This window comes from Bos taurus, chromosome 9 (genome assembly GCF_002263795.3).
Source record: "Bos taurus isolate L1 Dominette 01449 registration number 42190680 breed Hereford chromosome 9, ARS-UCD2.0, whole genome shotgun sequence".
NCBI lineage: Eukaryota > Metazoa > Chordata > Mammalia > Artiodactyla > Bovidae > Bos > Bos taurus.
The window spans coordinates 59,636,682-59,654,806 of record NC_037336.1 but is presented as its reverse complement, the minus strand read 5'-3'; the positions used below and the strand labels follow the sequence as shown (position 1 = coordinate 59,654,806).

Genomic DNA, 18,125 nt, shown 5'->3' with positions numbered 1-18,125 from the left:
AATAGGTCGTGCTGACATTTGTTTCTTGAGAGGCACATCGGTGACTTCATCCAGACCCAAATCTATTCTCATCAAAAGGGGAGGCACCTCCCAAGTTTTCACAGACCCTGAATTCTCCCGGCTCCTAGCTTAGGATTTGGGCTCTTGTTGGAAGTACTAACTCACATTTTTACCTTAAACTCAGTAAAGATGGTTATAACAATAAAAAGAATGCAAGACAGAATCCTCTCTGAGTAAAACAAAAAGCTGATTTTAAAAAATATATACATTAAAAGTAGGGTGATGATTATTCATTACTTGATTTTAGCATCCTATATTAGCTTCTACGGTTGTTTATAGACCTGACTGTATACAAACCAGATTTTTTGTTTGTTTGTTTGTTTTCAAGTCAGATTTAAGATAAAAACAAAAGACAGTGGTGGAAAGAAGAGTAAATTACATAGACTAATAAAGGGAGAAGAGGCAAGGATGAGAAAAGCTTATAAAGATGTATAGAAGAGATGGATGGAAAAAAGGGACTTTACTGGCAAGAAAGAATAACATCTAATAGTAATTTGGATAAAATGAATTTAGGCAGTATGAAAACTAGGAAAAAATACATTACATTAAGATTAAAGCAGTCCATTAACCAACATTTAGAAACTATGACTATAAAGTGTTTTCTTTAAATGTAATCTCTCTGCCTCTCTCTCCCTCGTCTTCCGTATCCACCAACCTCCTGCCCGCACATTGATACGGATTTTCCAGCTCTGTGCTTATGACATTTATGGATTCCAGGTCTGACAATCATATATTAGCCTTTGTCTGGGTGGCTAAGAGAAAGCAGTGGATTGATCCAATCTTAAATCATTTAACCTGTTCTTAAAATACGCTTCCCACCTGGTTATTCTTATGTTCTTAGAGATTTGGTAAGGTTTTTAAGATGCAGTGGGAGCTAAAAATTGAGAAATGGGCATCCCATCCATTATTTAACAAATTTATATTGAGCGATTAGTGTACAAATACTACAGATCCTTATATACCAGAAAAGAATTATGTTTATCCTGTTTTTACTAATTGAACCATACTTTTTTCATATTGCAAAGTGATACTGTAAATCTTTTTGTCAGGTGAAAAATTACCTCTGCCTCAAAAAAATTTTTTTTTTTTTTAATCTATGTTTTCAAGTAAATGTGGCACACTTGTACCTCTTACTCTCAGGATTTTAGTTATTTTAATTTTCTTTTATTACAATTTTTATTTCCCTTTGCTTCCTTCATCTCTTCAGAGTTATCTCTGGATATAAACATTTTAAAGTTACTTTCATATTATCCCTGTAATACACAGTTTCACTGAGCTGCTTATTGAAGACAATTTCATTTATTTGAATGAACAACTGAGATTCATTTGGAGAAAATAGGTCAGGATTTTTTGGTGGTCCAAACAATAAGATGGCAAAGGATCAGTAAGAAAAAAGAACTATGCATGCATTCAAGAATCTCCAGACAAATGCCAGGAGTGTAAGGAGTAAGAACTTAGGTTCCTATTGCATCAGTGGACTAAGACCTAGTTGACATTTTAGAAATTGGTAGGTTAGAGCAGACGTGAATAGAATGCTAAAACTCCCCAGACTCCAAGCTTAACAATGCTTTGTAGTCAGTACAGTGTTTTGTATACAGTAGGCACTCAGCACATAATCTTTACATCAATAATGAATGTGTGGGTAAACCTGCTTGGGGGAGGAAATGCAGGACTGGATGAATACAGATGGAAAACATAAGAGAAGGCCAGAGATGACAGAATCGGACATTGTTAGTTGTAGAAGTGGTCATAGTTGGTGCTTTGCTGGGTTGCAGTGAGGTGGTGCTGGTAGTAAAGAACCCTCCTGCCAATGCAGGCAGATGCTGGAGACGGATTCGATCCCTGGGTCAGGAAAATCCCCTGGAGGAGGGCATGGCAACCCGTTCCAGTATTCCTGCCTGGAGAATCCCATGGACAGAAGAGCCTGGTGGTCTACAGTCCTTAGAGTTGCAAAGACACACGACTGAAACAACTTAGCAGGCATGCCCACAAGGGACTGAGGAGCTGGCTTTGTGGGGCTCAAGGCAGAGGTTCAAGCCAGTAGACAGTAATGAAGTGATATATGAGTACTTATCCCTTGGAAATGTATTCTTATGCAGTTTTCATTGTATTCATGCTCAGATAGGAGCTTTGTCTTCAAGGAATGTGTATTTCAAAGGGAAAATATATGTCCAAAGTTAGATAATTCATTATGTGTAACAATATTGTGTCAGAAAATAACTTTCAGTGATTGAGCATCTGGGTGTACCTAGTGGTTCCCCTCTGCGAGGTCCAGAAGAGCTCCTCCCTTCCTCTCTGCTGGATGGATGAAGCAGGGGATGCCCTGATGAGGAACCATTGGTGGTGGGCCCCAAGGCCACTGCTGGAAGCTGGGCTGGGATCTGGGGGTTGTTGTTGGTTTGGTGGTGGCTGCAATGGCAGTGGAGTTACAATATGGGGAACCTCCTGGGGTTCTGGTAGAGTAAATCCCCGTCATTTTCTGGAGTCTCAGGCCGTTTCCTATACCCTCCCCTTTCCTCTTCTCCCTGCAGTTGTCTTCTCTGACTCAAGGTGGGGGTCTCGTTTTCACTTCCATAGCTGTCTCAAGTGGTTTTTGTCTGGGTTTTCTTCATCTGTTGGTGAAATAGAGCCCTTATTCGTTGCTTTTGCCATCTCCCATCAGACCTGGAGGCAAACAAAGCATTTTTTGATATTTTTAAAAGGATTGTTTTTGTTAGTAATGGGAGTGGAGGGCACACATAGAGGTGAAAGGGTACTCCCATTTTCTTTTCATTTATACAGTTACATTTTTATTAAAACACACACACACAAAAATATATATACACACAAGGGCCTGAGTCAGACTAAATTTCCGACTCTACTTTTCTAGATATTTGTCACAGGAGTTGGGGTAGATGTCTGGGAAGAATGGGCTTTTGAGAGAAGGGTAAGGATTAGAATAAGGGTGTGGGCACTGCTGGCGATATTACAGCTTTGACTAGGTGGGAAGTCGAAGGGAAGAAGTCAGCTTTGAGGCTTTTCCCTCAACTCAACTTTCGTCACTTGCTATTGCTTCTGAACCACAGGTTCCCTCCCAGGACAACAGGGAGCAAGGTGAGAAGTCAGACACACGGGATTGTTTCTAAGTGTTGATAATCTTCTCTGAGTGCTTGATGGCCTCTCATTACTGACCTTTGGCATGTTTCTGTGATACTGTTTTCTGGGTTAGTAGACCAGGCTATGGAATATAAAGAAGACCAAGTCGGCCGAGAAAGGAGGTGTTCAAACTTACATACTTTTAGTTTTGTTCTATTGCTTCTAAGCCTTAGAAAAGACTGTAACTGACAACTACAACCCATTTTCAAACTTAATTTATATCTGTGCAATTTAGGTAGAAAGCCCCTGGGCAGGTACGGTAACTTTTTTCTGTGCCTGCCAGGGTACCGAGCACATTGAAAGCATTTAACAAATAATGATAATAATTTAAAGCAATGGGAGCGTTGGGTGTATAGGGAGATAAGAAACTGGAAAACTGGGGCCCACTAATAATTAATAATGTCTCAGGAGGTGGTCCCACTGTTTTTGGATTTTAAATCCCCTTGTTCAATTTCTTGCTGGAGTGAATTCTGCACAAAAAAGAATAATCTTTAATTTGATACTTAGTCACTTCAGTGTCCTGTGCTGAGCTGGCTAAGATTGCATATTCTTATGAAAATATACGCATTCATAATCAGTCTGATAATGTTGCTCCCTAGGGCTTCTAAATGCAAAAGCAAGAGATCATTTACTCAGATATGTGGCTTCAAAGTCACAGGATCTTCTGAGAAGTTCACATTTCTCATTTTTCACTTTTTATTCTTGGAACTGAAAGGAAAACAACACCATGAAAACTTCTAATTGAATACATAATGAAACAAGGCCCGGCACTGACGAGTTAAGTCTTCACCAGGAATGAATTCTTGCCCCTTTATGCAATAGACTCAATCGACAGATATTTTAATAAAATGACAGGGTAACTCGAATATGGCTCTGATTAATGTTTGCTTACTAATTATTTTGATGCCCCTTGTGCTCACACCCTGAAGATTTGGAGTCTGTCTTTATTTATGTGGATTAAGATGTTTAGAGATCATAGGAAAGGCAACTCTAAGGATAGATCGGAAAGGATGCAAAGTGACTCTCCTTGGCCCACCCTCCCTTCCTTCAGTGTGTTATTTCCCTATGTCTGATGCATCCCTTAGCACCAGCTGTGGGTTAAGGTTAGACTTTCCTTCTCCCTGTATCAAAGTTTGTGATTCTTTGCTTTTCTGAATTGACTCTGCTGCTGCTGAATTTTATATTCTGCTTTCATAATGCTCTTGAATCCTTCCTCTCCTCTATATCCTCTTTGCCATGGTCCAATTTTGAAACTATACCATCTCTTGTCTGAATTACTAAAGTAGCTTCCAGAGTGGTACATTCAGTCTGGTCTTCTTGTATTAATAGTCCACCCTTCACCCTGCTATTAGAGGATTTTTTTTTGTTTTTTGTCTTCATCCTAAAGCACAGGTCTGCTTTAGTCTCCCCTTCAGTAAAAATTTTCACGCCCCACCTCCCTCAGCTATTGGATAAAAATCATATACCTTGGCAGAGCATACAAAGATACTTTGTTATCCCTGGCTATCTTCCCAGCATTATCAATAGCTTCCTTGCTGTGGATCTTTATACCACTGCTACTGCTGCTGCTGCTAAGTTGCTTCAGTCGTGTCCGACTCTGTGCGACCCCATGGACTGTAGCCCACCAGGCTCCTTTGTCCATGGGATTCTCCAGGCAAGAACAATGGAGTGGGTTGCCATTTCCTCCTCCAATGCATGAAAGTGGAAAGTGAAAGTGAAGTCTCTCAGTCGTGTCCGACTCTTAGCGACCCCATGGACTGTAGCCTACCAGGCTCCTCCGTCCATGGGATTTTCCAGGCAAGAGTACTGGAGTGGGGTGCCATTGCGTTCTCCATATACGGGCTACTTTGCTTCATCCATATACCTTTGAACATGACAATCTGTTTGCTTGAATTGCATTTTTCCCTTTGTTTCTCTGGAAGATGCCTACCTTTCCTCCAAGGCTCACCTTGAAATTACCTTATTGTATTGGAGATGGAGATTATTTCCCACATTTTTTAAAAGCCAAGAATCTATTCTTGGATTAGTGTAGCATTAGGTCAGTTTCTCTTTTTAGGAATTGATAATAGGGGTGGAAGGAGAGAGTCAATTAGTTGGCTGTGGGTGTTGGATGAGTAAGGTCTTATGGTCTCAAGGGTTGATGTGGTCATATGTGCAAGCCAAGAGAGATGATCTGTAAGGAAAGGTAGGAAAATGGGCAAATTGCAAGAAAAAGCATGTGTAAGTGATGAGCAAACAAATAGAGAATGAGTGGGGAGTTGTCTTGGTTCTTGGTGGCTTGTTAATTCCTACTGGAGTCCCTTTTGATGCTCCAGCTGCTTTTTAGACACTCAAGTCTATGCTAATATCTTCTTATTTAACTTGACCAGTTGAGTTTCTGTTCATTATTATCAAATGATTCCTTATTAAGACTCATCATGCAATACTTTATAAAAATGATTGTGTATATGTTCATCTTCCCCACCGACAGTAAACTCCCCGAGGGTAGTGACACTGCTTTATTTATTTTGAGATTTCCAGCAATTAGTCTCGCTGTGGTAGGCTGACAATATATGTTTGAATGAATGGAAACTAATCTCATTTTTTCAATGCCTTTTCTAACAAGGAGCTTATGAAATTACAAAGCTGGTGTTGCTATCAGAGTGGATGATAAAATGTTAGTTCTTCCAGTAAATATTTGTATTTTAATAAGGACCTTCTGGAATCAATCCTTCAAGGCACAGGAAACGCTGTAAACCTGGGAACTTATCAGTACTAGATTTGATGGGCACTATTTTGGGAGCCTTTCAATGCCTCTAAGATTTAACATACCTTTGTTCAGGGCCAGCAGGGTGTAGGACTGCAAGCAGAAAGACCTGTCTGAGGGACAGAAAGACTCCTTTCCAGAAGGGTCTGATGAAGTGGGCACCAGGACTGGGACCTCACTGCCCAGAACTGCATTTGCTTCCTTCCTAATGGTTTTATATAAACACAGATCATCCAGGAAAAACAGAAATACTCTTAGTGAAATCAATCAAAACAGTGTTACTTGAGGTAATATGATAGGGAAGTTCACTTTGTGAATTAGTATATTGCTCTTTAGATATTGTTGTCTCTAATAATACATTCTCTTACACTTTCTGCGTTGGTGTTACTGATCAAATGACAGAATAAACACTCTAATAAACCTCCTTTTCTATGGCATGAATTAAAGAGGATGCTTCCATATTTTAGCTGAAACTTCTTTATAGGAAAATCAAATGGAACAGATCATTGAAATTAGCTTGAGACGAATGTTTCCCTCTACCAAATTTGACCTTCCAAGATTTTTAGGTCATATAATTCTTGATCTACCTTTTGAACCGTGAGAGGTACATTTTCACCCTCTTTTCCCTCTTTACAGTATTGTATTATTAATCGTCCCCTTTTTTGGTTGGTACAATCAGGGCCATGAAACTATCATTTCTCAAGCTGCCATCCTCATTAACTGGCTTTTCTGTTAGGGCAGATACCTTTGAGAACATCAGCCTTCATCAGGACCAGAATCTGTTTAACACAAGACTTCTTTTAGACAAATCTTTAAACAGAGAAGGCATCTTTCTTTATACTATATCTGGTAAATGTGCTAGCACTAGAGTCTAGCTTTATCTGAGGACTCAAATTCTACTTGTGGTTTAAGATGGTGTTCCTTTTAACATTAAATGTAATATAAGGTGGGGGCTTACGTGGTGGCTCAGGGGTGAAGAATCTGCCTGCCAAAGCAATACAGACATAGACAAAGAACAGACTTGTGGACACAGTGAGGAAAGTAGACGGTGGGACAAATTGAGAGTAGCATGAAAGTATCTATATTACCATGTGTAAAACAGATAGCCAGTGGGAATTTGCTGTATGACTCAGGGACCTCAAATCTGGTGCTTTGTGACAACCTAGAGGATTGGGATGGAATGGGAGGTGAGAGGGAGGTTCAAGAGGGAAGGGACATATGTATACCTATGGCTGATCGTGTTGATGTATGGCAGAAACAAACACAATGTTAAAGCAATTATCCTCCAATTAAAAATAAATAAGTTAAAAAGAATCCTCCTGCTAAGCAGGAGACATAGTTTCAGTCCCTGGGTTGGGAATATCCTCTGGAGAAAGAAATAGAAACCCACTCCAGTATGCTTGCCTGGGAAATCCCACGGACAGAGGAGCCTGGTGGGCTACAGTCCAAGGGGTCACAAAGAGTTGGACATGACTTAGTGACAAAACAACAGCATGATAAAGTGGAGGTGCAGCATGGGCATGCTGTTGGATAAATACTTTAAAATGTTAATAATGTGCTAAATGAAGATGTTATTACTTCTCAGGTTTAATATTATCTTTCTGTAGATATCATGCAGTGACATAGGACTCTTACAAATCTATTCTTTCTTCCCTATATTTAAGAAGTTCAGTTAATATTTGTTTAGGAATGATTGCCTACCAGGCTAGGATTGGAGACTGGTCAGTTTTAGGGGGAAGCTTAATTTAATGGTTGAGTTTAAGGAGAGGGGAGAAGCTCTTTCTTTTTGCCCACTCCTCAACCCATTTCACATCTAGTGGAGAAAATAGTGAAAGCAGGTGGGAAAGAAGAAAGGAAGACCTGAATGAGAGTGAGGTCCAGTTCCAGAGAGCTTTTCATGCATTTGGAACAAGCGAAATAAAAGTAGTCCTCCATACACAATTCAAACTTTTTATTTAAATATAACAAAGCTATCAAATATGCCATCTTGACAACAGCTAATAGCTCTTTATATTTTAGACTTTATTTACAAAACATCCAAACATTTCTTTCCATTCGTATCCAATATATTGTAACCTATGCTTTATGTGACCTCAGAGGCCATCTAATTTATTTTCCTCATTGTGCAGGAGAACAATTGAATAATCCATTTTATAATCAGGATGATTATATACTTTATTGTCCAAATCTAGACACTGAGGATAAAAGAGGTTGTTATTCATAATACCCTAGGAGAACATGTATAAACTGGGAAACTAGGATTTATGAGCACCTTGATAATAAAAAATAGAAATTAAGATTGCCAGGTGGCTGAGTCATTAAAATTAACTTAATTGCCTTTTTAGTGTTCTGCCATTATGACTGAGGGAAAAAGTTAAATTGGCCATTCTAAAAGTGCTAACATTTTTTTTTTTTGATGATTCATTTTGTACCTGGTGGTATTCTGAGCATTTGATTCATAAAAATAAGATGAATCCTCATAATAACTCCATGAAGTTTCCACTCTTTTCCTGACTTGACAGATGAGGAAACTAAGATCTGGAAAGGTTAAATTACTTGTCCAAAGTCATAAAACTAGTAGCCAAGAGAGCTGGGATTCAAACCCAGTTCCATTACCTTCTGAGTCCATGTCTTAATCATCACCTTATTCTGCCTCTCATGTGTCTAAAATCCATGGTTGTGGAGGTGGGTCTTTAATAGGCATTTGGTAATTGATGCTTTTGAACTGTGGTGTTGGAGAAGACTCTTGAGAGTCCCTTGGACTGCAAGGAGATCCAACCAGTCCATTCTAAAGGAGATCAGCCCTGGGTGTTCTTTGGAAGTAATGATGCTAAAGCTGAAACTTCAGTACTTTGGCCACCTCATGCAAAGAGTTGACTCATTGGAAAAGACTCTGATGCTGGGAGGGATTGAGGGCAGGAGGAGAAGGGGACAACGGAGGATGAGATGGCTAGATGGCATCACCGACTCGATGGACATGAGTCTGGGTGAACTCCGGGAGTTGGTGATGGACAGGGAGGCCTGGTGTGCTGCAATTCATGTGATTGCAAAGAGTCGGACACGACTGAGTGACTGCACTGCACTGAATTGAACTATAAAATTCAAGATGCTATTTAGCTTTTCTAAGATAATCAAAATTTTTTTTCTTTTCAATTTTCACTGTACTTGACCATTTTGCAAAAATACTATTTTTCTATTTTCCTATTAAAAAAAAGAACCCCCAGTTTTAAATTAGGAGGGAGATCAGAGGTTATCTAATTCAATCTTCTTTATTTGGTGAGCGGTCAAGGCTCAGCATCTTTCGTATCTATGGAAGTTCACTTAGGGGCACAAACTGAACTGGAACTCAAGTTTCCTGCCCCTCAACCTGCAGCCCTTTCAGTAGTTTAGCATTCACTTAAAATAAGAAAAACTAATATACCAGGTATTGAATACAGAATGTTCTCTATAAAATTATGCTGAAAGGTAAAAGCAGAAATATAATTCAGGAAGATGTAATTTTTCTCTAACAAAAAAACACATTCCTGTTATGCACACAAAGAACCAGCCAAAATCAGCAAACTGCACAAATCATTCTAAATTCTAGTCTAGCTTCTGTCACTGTTTTTGTGCAGTATTTGGTAGGTCAGTTCACCTCAATGACAGTTACCTTATGTTTAGAATAGGAAAAATAATGTCTTTACTCTCTGAGGCAAGAAAAAGGCTGCCTTTGAAAAAACATACATTAATAATTTTAAAATACATTTCAAGTTGGAAGAGACTTGAAAATTCCATGTTGTGAGCATACTACCATGTTTTGATAAGAAGCAAATTATCTAAAGTACTAACAGTAATGGTTAAACAAGGCAGAAAATCTTTAAACATGGTAGTCTCTGTTTTTGCCTTTGATTTCAATTCTATTCTTCTGGATAGACAGAATTAAATAAATTTTCTGTATATATGTTTTTCTGTCTTGACCACATTCTTGTTCAAAATAAATTGTATTATAAAGCTGCAATAAGTTTCCTGAATTTAGTAAACGAAGGTAAATAATTCAAGCAATTTCTCCTTGACTCTCCTTAGCTCAGCAGACTATTGCCACTGGTCACGTTAACTGGGTAATTACTAAATTTCTATTACTTTCTAATATTACAGCTGAACCAAAAGTAGGAGAGCATGAGCAGTGAAGGTAAACTGTGAACAAACAGAACTGTATTTAATTTTTTCGTGTGTGCATATGTTTACATTTTTTAAAGGTTAGAGGCAGACTTTCAGTTCATGTTAGAAAAATAAAAATGAAGGAAGAACCAAAATAATCTATTTTGGATTAATAGCTGTTGTTAATTAAATGCTTAAGTTATGATATTAGAATAGGTATAACCCCAATCTGTATTTCAACTTCAGCACATGCAAGACTTAATTATAGATATCATTAAAAAAAATTGATGCTTTTTAAAAATAGGAAGTACATTTAAATCTATTTGACAAGATCTGTTTGCTGTTCCTCGTTTGCATTATCTGTTGTACAGAATACATAAAATGCATGTTCTAGCTATTTATTAAAGACATATCTTGAAGGCATAGGTTCAAGTTAAAGAAGTATTTTTTGAATAGAAATATTCCTGGCAGTTGATAAATTGGCATTTCTTTTATGGTTTTGATTATATCTTTATTTTAACCATTAGAGGGCACATTAGTTCAAGAAAAATTAAAATCACAGCAACAAGAAGAAAATAGGCTTAGAAGTGGTAGGCAGAGAAAATTTCTGTGTTTAACTGTGCTTATTTTCACTCATTTTATTGTCACTTGCAACATAATCTATTAGTTTTTTAAATCTGGAAAGAATTCAAGTGTATATAGTTTCGTTTAAGAAATGACTCTTCACTTTTTATTGCTAGCTACTACTCCTAAGAGAATGAAGTTGGCCTAGTTGAATTTGATGGGGTTGACTATTATGTGACCAAGAAGAACATAATAAATCATGGCATTTGAAGAACATCCTGAGTTCAAAGGTATGTATGATTAGGTTATTATGAAGTAGGTAAATGCTAGTCCCTGGTCTTGTAGTTATTAAAAAAAAAAAAATGGCACCTAACCGTGAGTGAAGGCAGCTTCACCACAAGTATTTATAACCTTTACAATTTGGTACAAATTATAGAGAGAACAATGGATGGCCCCAGAGTGAACACAAGGCTTTATTTCACTAGAAAGACTTGACTGGGGTCATAAACTGCAAGAGGGTAGGCCTCTCAAGTGGCTTATGAATGACTGCCCAGTCCCAGAATGAGTTCATTTGTTTTCAATCTACAGCAAACTGTTATTATTGCTAATGTTCAGTCTTTTGCTCTAAGGCTGCAGGCTTTTAATCTGTAAAGGCTGAAATAGATACTAGCTAGTATTTAACAATAATGCTTTTATTATGTTGAGTGAAATGAATGCATTACATGATTAGTTCATTAATTTAATTAATAAAATTAATTGAGCACCTACTAAGTTTCAAGTTCTAGCATGGGTTGTAGGGAATAAAGGCAGCTTAATGTATTGTCCCTAGCTTGAGAATACAATTTTTTATTACCCTGTGATTTATGAGAAATAAATCAACAAATAACTGTAGCATATGATAAACTTTATGTATTAGTGGGAAAATAGGAAAGTAATTTGTCAAATCTACTATAAAAGTATTTTACGTTTTATTTTTAAGGGAACAGAGGGTTAGGCCAAATCATTAGTATATACTATCTTCAGTTTATGCAGAACTTCTTTGGTAACATTTTTTTCTGAGAGTCAATTATACAATAAATTGTAGTAATTAGTGGCATAAAACAAGGTAATAATGTAATTAAAACCAAAATATTTACTTGCTATACAAGATACTTTTATGCATCTTAATTCTGCTCCTTGCAAGCTAATAATACTCTGTAGGAATTTCTGTGTGGCTTTTACATCTGGTGCCTGTGGAATTAGCATGTACAAAGAGAGCTCAGAATTATGCTTTAATTATGATTTGAATGATGATTTGAGTCTGAGCATGAGTTGTCAACAGAATTGTGAGCTGGGGAAAAAAGAGATAAGGATTGTTAGTGGGATAAAAAGTATATTTGCAGTCACTTACTTTAAAGTGCCTTTTGTTTTAGAAGAAGTAATTAATGTTAGGAATTAATTGGTTTAGATTCTTGATTTTAAAGTTATCACTTGGTTGCTACGATAAAGCCTTTACAAAATTACTACATGATTTGCAATGACAGGAACATTTCGGTTGAAAGGTAGAAAACATAATTGAAAAGCTAGCTTTTGAGTGCCTGCTTATCACTCTAATTGATAGCAGATGAGCCCGAGGAGCTAAATGTTGTAGTTCAATAAAAAATAATAATAATTTAGCTGGATTTCACATTATGGTGCGTAGTTTCCTCTAAAGGCTGAACATTATTGCTAATGTTTTGATAAAATACTAGGCTTTCAGTGGAGCCTGGTCAGTTTGTATTAACTATCACAAAGCAGTCATGAAGTCAAAATTATATACAAAATATAGATCCAGGTATAGCATCTGAAAAGCTTTAAGGTTTGGATAACTAAATTAGGGCATTCATAAAATCCACCCGTAAAGAATGATGTTGTAGAGGTATGTTTATTGATAATAGAAAACACATTGAAAAGCAGGCTATATAGTATGAGACCTACTACTGTAAGAAAAAGCAACATATATAAGAATGGAAAAAATCAGAAAGGACATATGCCAAATGCTACCAGTGGTCATCTCAGGGAGTGGAGTTATGAGAGATTTTCATTTTGTTAGGCATATCTGTATTTTCCTAACTTTCTACAGCAAATATATTTAATTAGGATATGTTAATGTTCCAATCTGCCTAATGTTTATCAGGAAAATCTTTACATGACTTTAGAATACAACTGTGTCCTCTTGCAGATATCTAGTTGGTCCCAGTATATATTTACAATTCTTATTTATTCACTTAAACTCTATTTTTGTATTTACATATTTTAACAAGTATTAAAACCTTAACATGCAGCAAGGATGAAATGAAAGGAAATAGATCCAAATTGTACCACGTTTTGGGTCTGCACGCGAGGAGGATGGTAGACCTATGGGTGGTGATGGTGGGGACTGGTCAAACCAATCACCTGGGACAGAAAGCGTGATTTGCCTTTAAAGAAAGGTAACAGGCCACCTAACACCCTGGCTGCTTGTTTCTATAAGCCAGTAACCCTTTGAGTGAAGAGAAAGCGTGGACCAATTGTTCTGCTCAAGGAGAATTTATTTTCTAATTTTTACTTAAAAGAAGAGTAGCTTTCGGCAGGTGTATTTTCAGGGCACTGCTCACATCAGTGTGAACAGTTGGAGCACTCATACAAAAATCAAATGAGATGGGCAGGTTTGAGTGGAGGTTAAGTAGGAATTTTCATCCATGGGAAGAGCAGAATAAGCCTCTAAACTATTTACTCGAGAAGCAATGTGCCCCCCCAAAACACCCACACAGATTTACATATGTGTTGTAGTGCTCTGTGGCATCTGTACTCTAGGGCAAACAAGATCAAGCTACACAGTAAAAGAAAGAAGACTGCTTTGCTAGTTGGGATTAATAGCTAGTCACAAGGTGAGCATTTATTAATTGTTGGAAGTAAATGTTATAAAATCATAGTTTAAAGGAGGAAGTTATATTTCTGGGGACCCAGTATTAATCTCCTTTTTCCCGTCTCTGATTAAACGAGATACTCTAGTGGGGTTTTATTTTTTTTGCTTTATAGGCTGTCTTCGTTCTGACTTGTGGAAAACAGATTTTAACTACTAGTGAATAATCAATTTTCTGTTACAATTTTATTAACAGTAACTAATTAGGCTCACAATTTTATTTAGAACATTGGTTCAAATATCCGGCTGTAATTTTTTTCAGCCCAAATGAAAATTTGTAAACCATGTTTCAAATTGGTCCTTTGACTGATGAACTGATTTTCTTGAGAGAGAAAGCTTAGAAAATTTTCTAATTAGTGCTAAGACCTAATTTTCTTTGGCTCACTGCTTCGTGTATTCTACTTCTTCAAATTATGCTGTAGGAAATGTCTTTAGAGGTTGGTGTTTTCTATTGATCTCTACAATTGTTCTCAGTAATTTAGAAGTTAACTGTGCAGTGATTTTTCAAGAATGCGTGGGAGCCTTGAGTCAGCACACACTCCTCTCCACTGAGCCAGGGGGCAAAGATCTTTGTAGCCCATCGTTAGCTCCAAGCATTAAGAGTGGGGTGCCTGGCTCAGTTCATTTCCTCTATGTAACTTTCCTGTCCTTTCTTCCTGCAGTTCAGGCCTTAAATGCCTCTTTCCTTATAAACTGAGAAGGGATTTGTGCAGCATGAGCTTACCTGAGAAACTAAAGATCATTAATTAGAAAGGTGCTTCTGGGCAACAGGAAATTTTTCATTGGAAAGGTTTCAAATCTAAGAAAGTAATTAATTTCTCTGTGGAAGGGGATCACATTTTTCTCTTCTGATGTCCTTCCTTATTGCAATTGAATGGTTTAAGGCACAACAGAGGGAATACGACTCCTCTCTCATTAACCCTCACAGTTTGGCTCCCTCTTTTCTGTCTCTTTCCTTTCCTCTTCCATTTCAGCATTAGCAGTGCCTTCTAGGGATTTAATGGGACGTTTTATTTTATTTTTATGAAGGAGAATTAATTTTCTGTAATGTGCATATACTGTCAGAAGGAGTTTTTAAAGACAAAATATTCCTGTTTATTAAAAGAAAAATGACAAATTAGAAAAAATAGTTACAATTAATATGATAAAGTTTTGTTAAAAGGAAAATGAAAAATTAGGAAAATGACAAGTTGCAAATTTAGTTGCAAAATATAAAGTTTTGCCATCATAGGTGTACTATGATGATCAAAATAAGGGGGAAAGAAATGGGCTGATATTTCAAAGGAGAAATAGAGGGAGCTGAAACCCATTGCTATTGATAACCAAAGACATTAATATTGAAATAAGATACATTACAAAAGTTTATGTACTTATATAGGTATGTATGTATCATCTATCATTACCATTGTCATCTAGTATTCATGAATTCCTACTTTATTCAATAGATTGTGATTCTTATTGTAATTATTTTCATGCTCAAATTGACCCAGATTTGGTCAGTGGGAGGCCCTTTGAGCTGGCTCTTGTGGTTTTTTTTTTTTGACATGTTTCCATCATTTTTTGGAGTGCTTTCTGAATTTCTGATATAAAAAAGTTGTTTAAGGCTGATCTTAGACTTTTCCTGCCCCAGACGTACATTAGTATTTCTGCAAGGAGCTCTTGCTGAACTTGTATGTATTTGTGTATTAGAAACCATGAGCTCTTGCTGATATCTCTGATTTTAATCCAAATTCACAAAGTTCTTTACTTGCCTTTCTTCATTCCACACTTGCCTGTCTCTTCTTGTGCAGTGAGAACTCTGGCTTCTCTCAACATCAACACATTTGCTCATTTGCTTATCCCTTCAATGCATATAAAATAGTATAAGGATTCATACACTTTACCACCACAAAAACAAACCTACTAAGATGAAGTCCAGATTTGTTTGTAAATTTTACTCCGTGTGTGTGTGTGTGTGTGTGTGTGTGTGTGTTTGTATTAGTCGCTCAGTCGTGTCTTATAAATGCTTGTGATTGTCCCCTGAGACCTGGGAGGCTGGTGGGCACTGTCTCCATGTTCTCCCTCTGCTCTGCCCCAGGGCACTGGTGTCTCCGTGGAAGGAGCTTGTGCACACGTCTCGTACCCTGGCTTCTGTGGTTGCAGTTCAGAGGATGAAGTCCTGATAGTCCGCATCTGGTAGCCAGTAGGACTTGTGGTCATGGATCCCACGGGACTATAGGAAACAGAGTTCCTAACTGGCTATACCCCCAAGGCTCACTGCAGAGCGGGCAGACAAAAACGCCCAGCTCCCAGTCTTTCTTTCAAAGCTACTGCCTAAATGTTTGGCTTCTCATAAGCCTGCATCTAGATGCTGATGGAGATCCTTTCTTTGGGACACTGACAGGTCCTGGCACAGCTTCAGTTTCTGGAAATCCTAAGAACAAAGAAGGCAACTTGGACAGTAACAAAAGATTTGACAGACAAATGAGCTAGGACCGGGCTATAATTTTCATCTCCTAGATAAGACCACTGCATCAAGATGGAGAGGTGGCTATTTTACCTAATGAACAGAAACCAACAGACCGTCAAGGAAAATGAAGAAATAGAGGAATATGTTCCAAACTAAAGAATAAGGTAAAACTCCAGAGACAGACTTTCATGATACGAAGATAATTAATTTCCTTGATAAAGAATTAAAAATAGTGGTCTTAAAAGTGTTCACTGAGAGCGGAAGAATGCATAAATAAACTGAGAATTTCAACAGGGATGGAAAGTGTAAGAAAATACCAAATGGATATTACAGAGCTGAATATAATAATTAAACTGAAAATTTTAATAAAGGGGTTCAAACTATATTATAAACTTATAGCAATCATAGATCAATGGAACAGAACAGAGACCTCAGACATAAACCCACACATATATGATAAACTAATTTTTGACAACAGTAGCAAGTATACACAATAGAGAAAAGATAGTCTCTTCAAGTAATAGCGCTTGGAAAACTGGACAGCCACATGCAAAAGAATAAAAACTGGATCCCTATCTTACACCATATACAAAAATCAACTCAAAATGGATCAAAGATCTAAAGACATAAAATTCCTAGAATAAAATATAGAGGGTAAGCTTGTTGACATCTTTTTTGGCAGTGATTTTTATGGACTTACCACTGGAAGCAAAAACGCCAAAAGCAAAAATAAATAAGTGGGATTACATCAAACTGAAAAGTTTCTGCAGAGCAAAGAAAACCATTGACAGAATGAAAAGGCAATCTCTGGAATGGGAGAAAATATTTTCAAATCATATATCTGATAAGAGATTAATATCCAAAATATATAAAGAACTCATACAATTCAATAGATTTTCATTGAAAATCTATTTTCATACAATACAAATAACTCATACAATTCTTTGATTTTCATTGATTTATCAATCAGGTGAAATGCTGGGCTGGATGAGTGACAAGCTGAAATCAAGATTGCTGTATCTGAAAGGAGCTAGAGAGCCTCTTTCAGAGAAGGCAATGGCAACCCACTCCAGTATTCTTGCCTGGAAAATACCATGGATGGAGGAGCCTGGTAGGCTGTGGTCCATGGGGTCATGAAGAGTAGGACACAACTGAACAACTTCACTTTCACTTTTCACTTTTCACTTTCACTTTTCACTTTCACTTTCATGCATTGGAGAAGGAAATGGCAACCCACTCCAGTGTTCTTGCTTGGAGAATCCCAGGGACAATGGAGCTTGGTGGGCTGCCATCTATGGGGTCGCACAGAGTCAGACATGACTGAAGCGACTTAGCAGCAGCAGCAGCAGCAGAGAGCCTCTTGCTGAGGGTGAAAGAGGAGAGTGAAAAAGTTGACTTGAAAATCAACACTCAAAAAACTAAGATCATGGTATCTGGTCCCATTACTTCATGGCAAATAAAAGGGGAAAAAGTGGAAGCAGTGACAGAATTTATTTTCTTGGGCTCCAAAATCACTGCAGATGGTGACTGCAGCCATGAAATTAAAAGACACTTGCTCCATGGAGGAAAAGCTGTGACAAACCTAAATAGCATATTAAAAAGCAGAGACATTACTTTGGCGACAAAGGTCCATATAGTCAAAGCTATGGTTTTTTCCAGTCAGTTGAATTCAGTCGCTCAGTTGTGTCCCATGGAGTGCAACACCCCATGGACTGCAGAACGCTGGGCCTCCCTGTTCATCACCAACTCCTGGAGTTTACCCAGACTCATGTCCATTGAGTCGGTTATGCCATCCAGTCAGATCAGATCAGATCAGTCGCTCAGTCGTGTCTGACTGTTTGCAACCCCATGAATTGCAGCACGCCAGGCCTCCCTGTCCATCACCAACTCCTGGAGTTCACTCAGACTCACGTCCATCGAGTCAGTGATGCCATCCAGCCATCTCATCCTCTGTTGTCCCCTTCTCCTGTCCCCAATCCCTCCCAGCATCAGAGTCTTTTCCAATGAGTCAACTCTTCGCATGAGGTGACCAAAGTACTGGAGTTTCAGCTTTAGCATCATTCCTTCCAAAGAAATCCCAGAGCTGATCTCCTTCACAATGGACTGGTTGG

General features: G+C 37.8%; 1 long non-coding RNA gene across 3 annotated transcripts in view; it reads left to right on the top strand.

The window, feature by feature from the left end:
* LOC101902479 (uncharacterized) overlaps positions 1–18,125 on the top strand; it is a 157,902-nt gene that overhangs the window by 24,829 nt on the left and 114,948 nt on the right. For all 3 annotated transcript variants that reach the window (XR_009495824.1, XR_235861.5, XR_808829.4), the window contains exon 2: positions 10,819–10,932. This is a non-coding gene — a long non-coding RNA (uncharacterized lncRNA). The remainder of the gene's footprint in view (positions 1–10,818; positions 10,933–18,125) is intronic.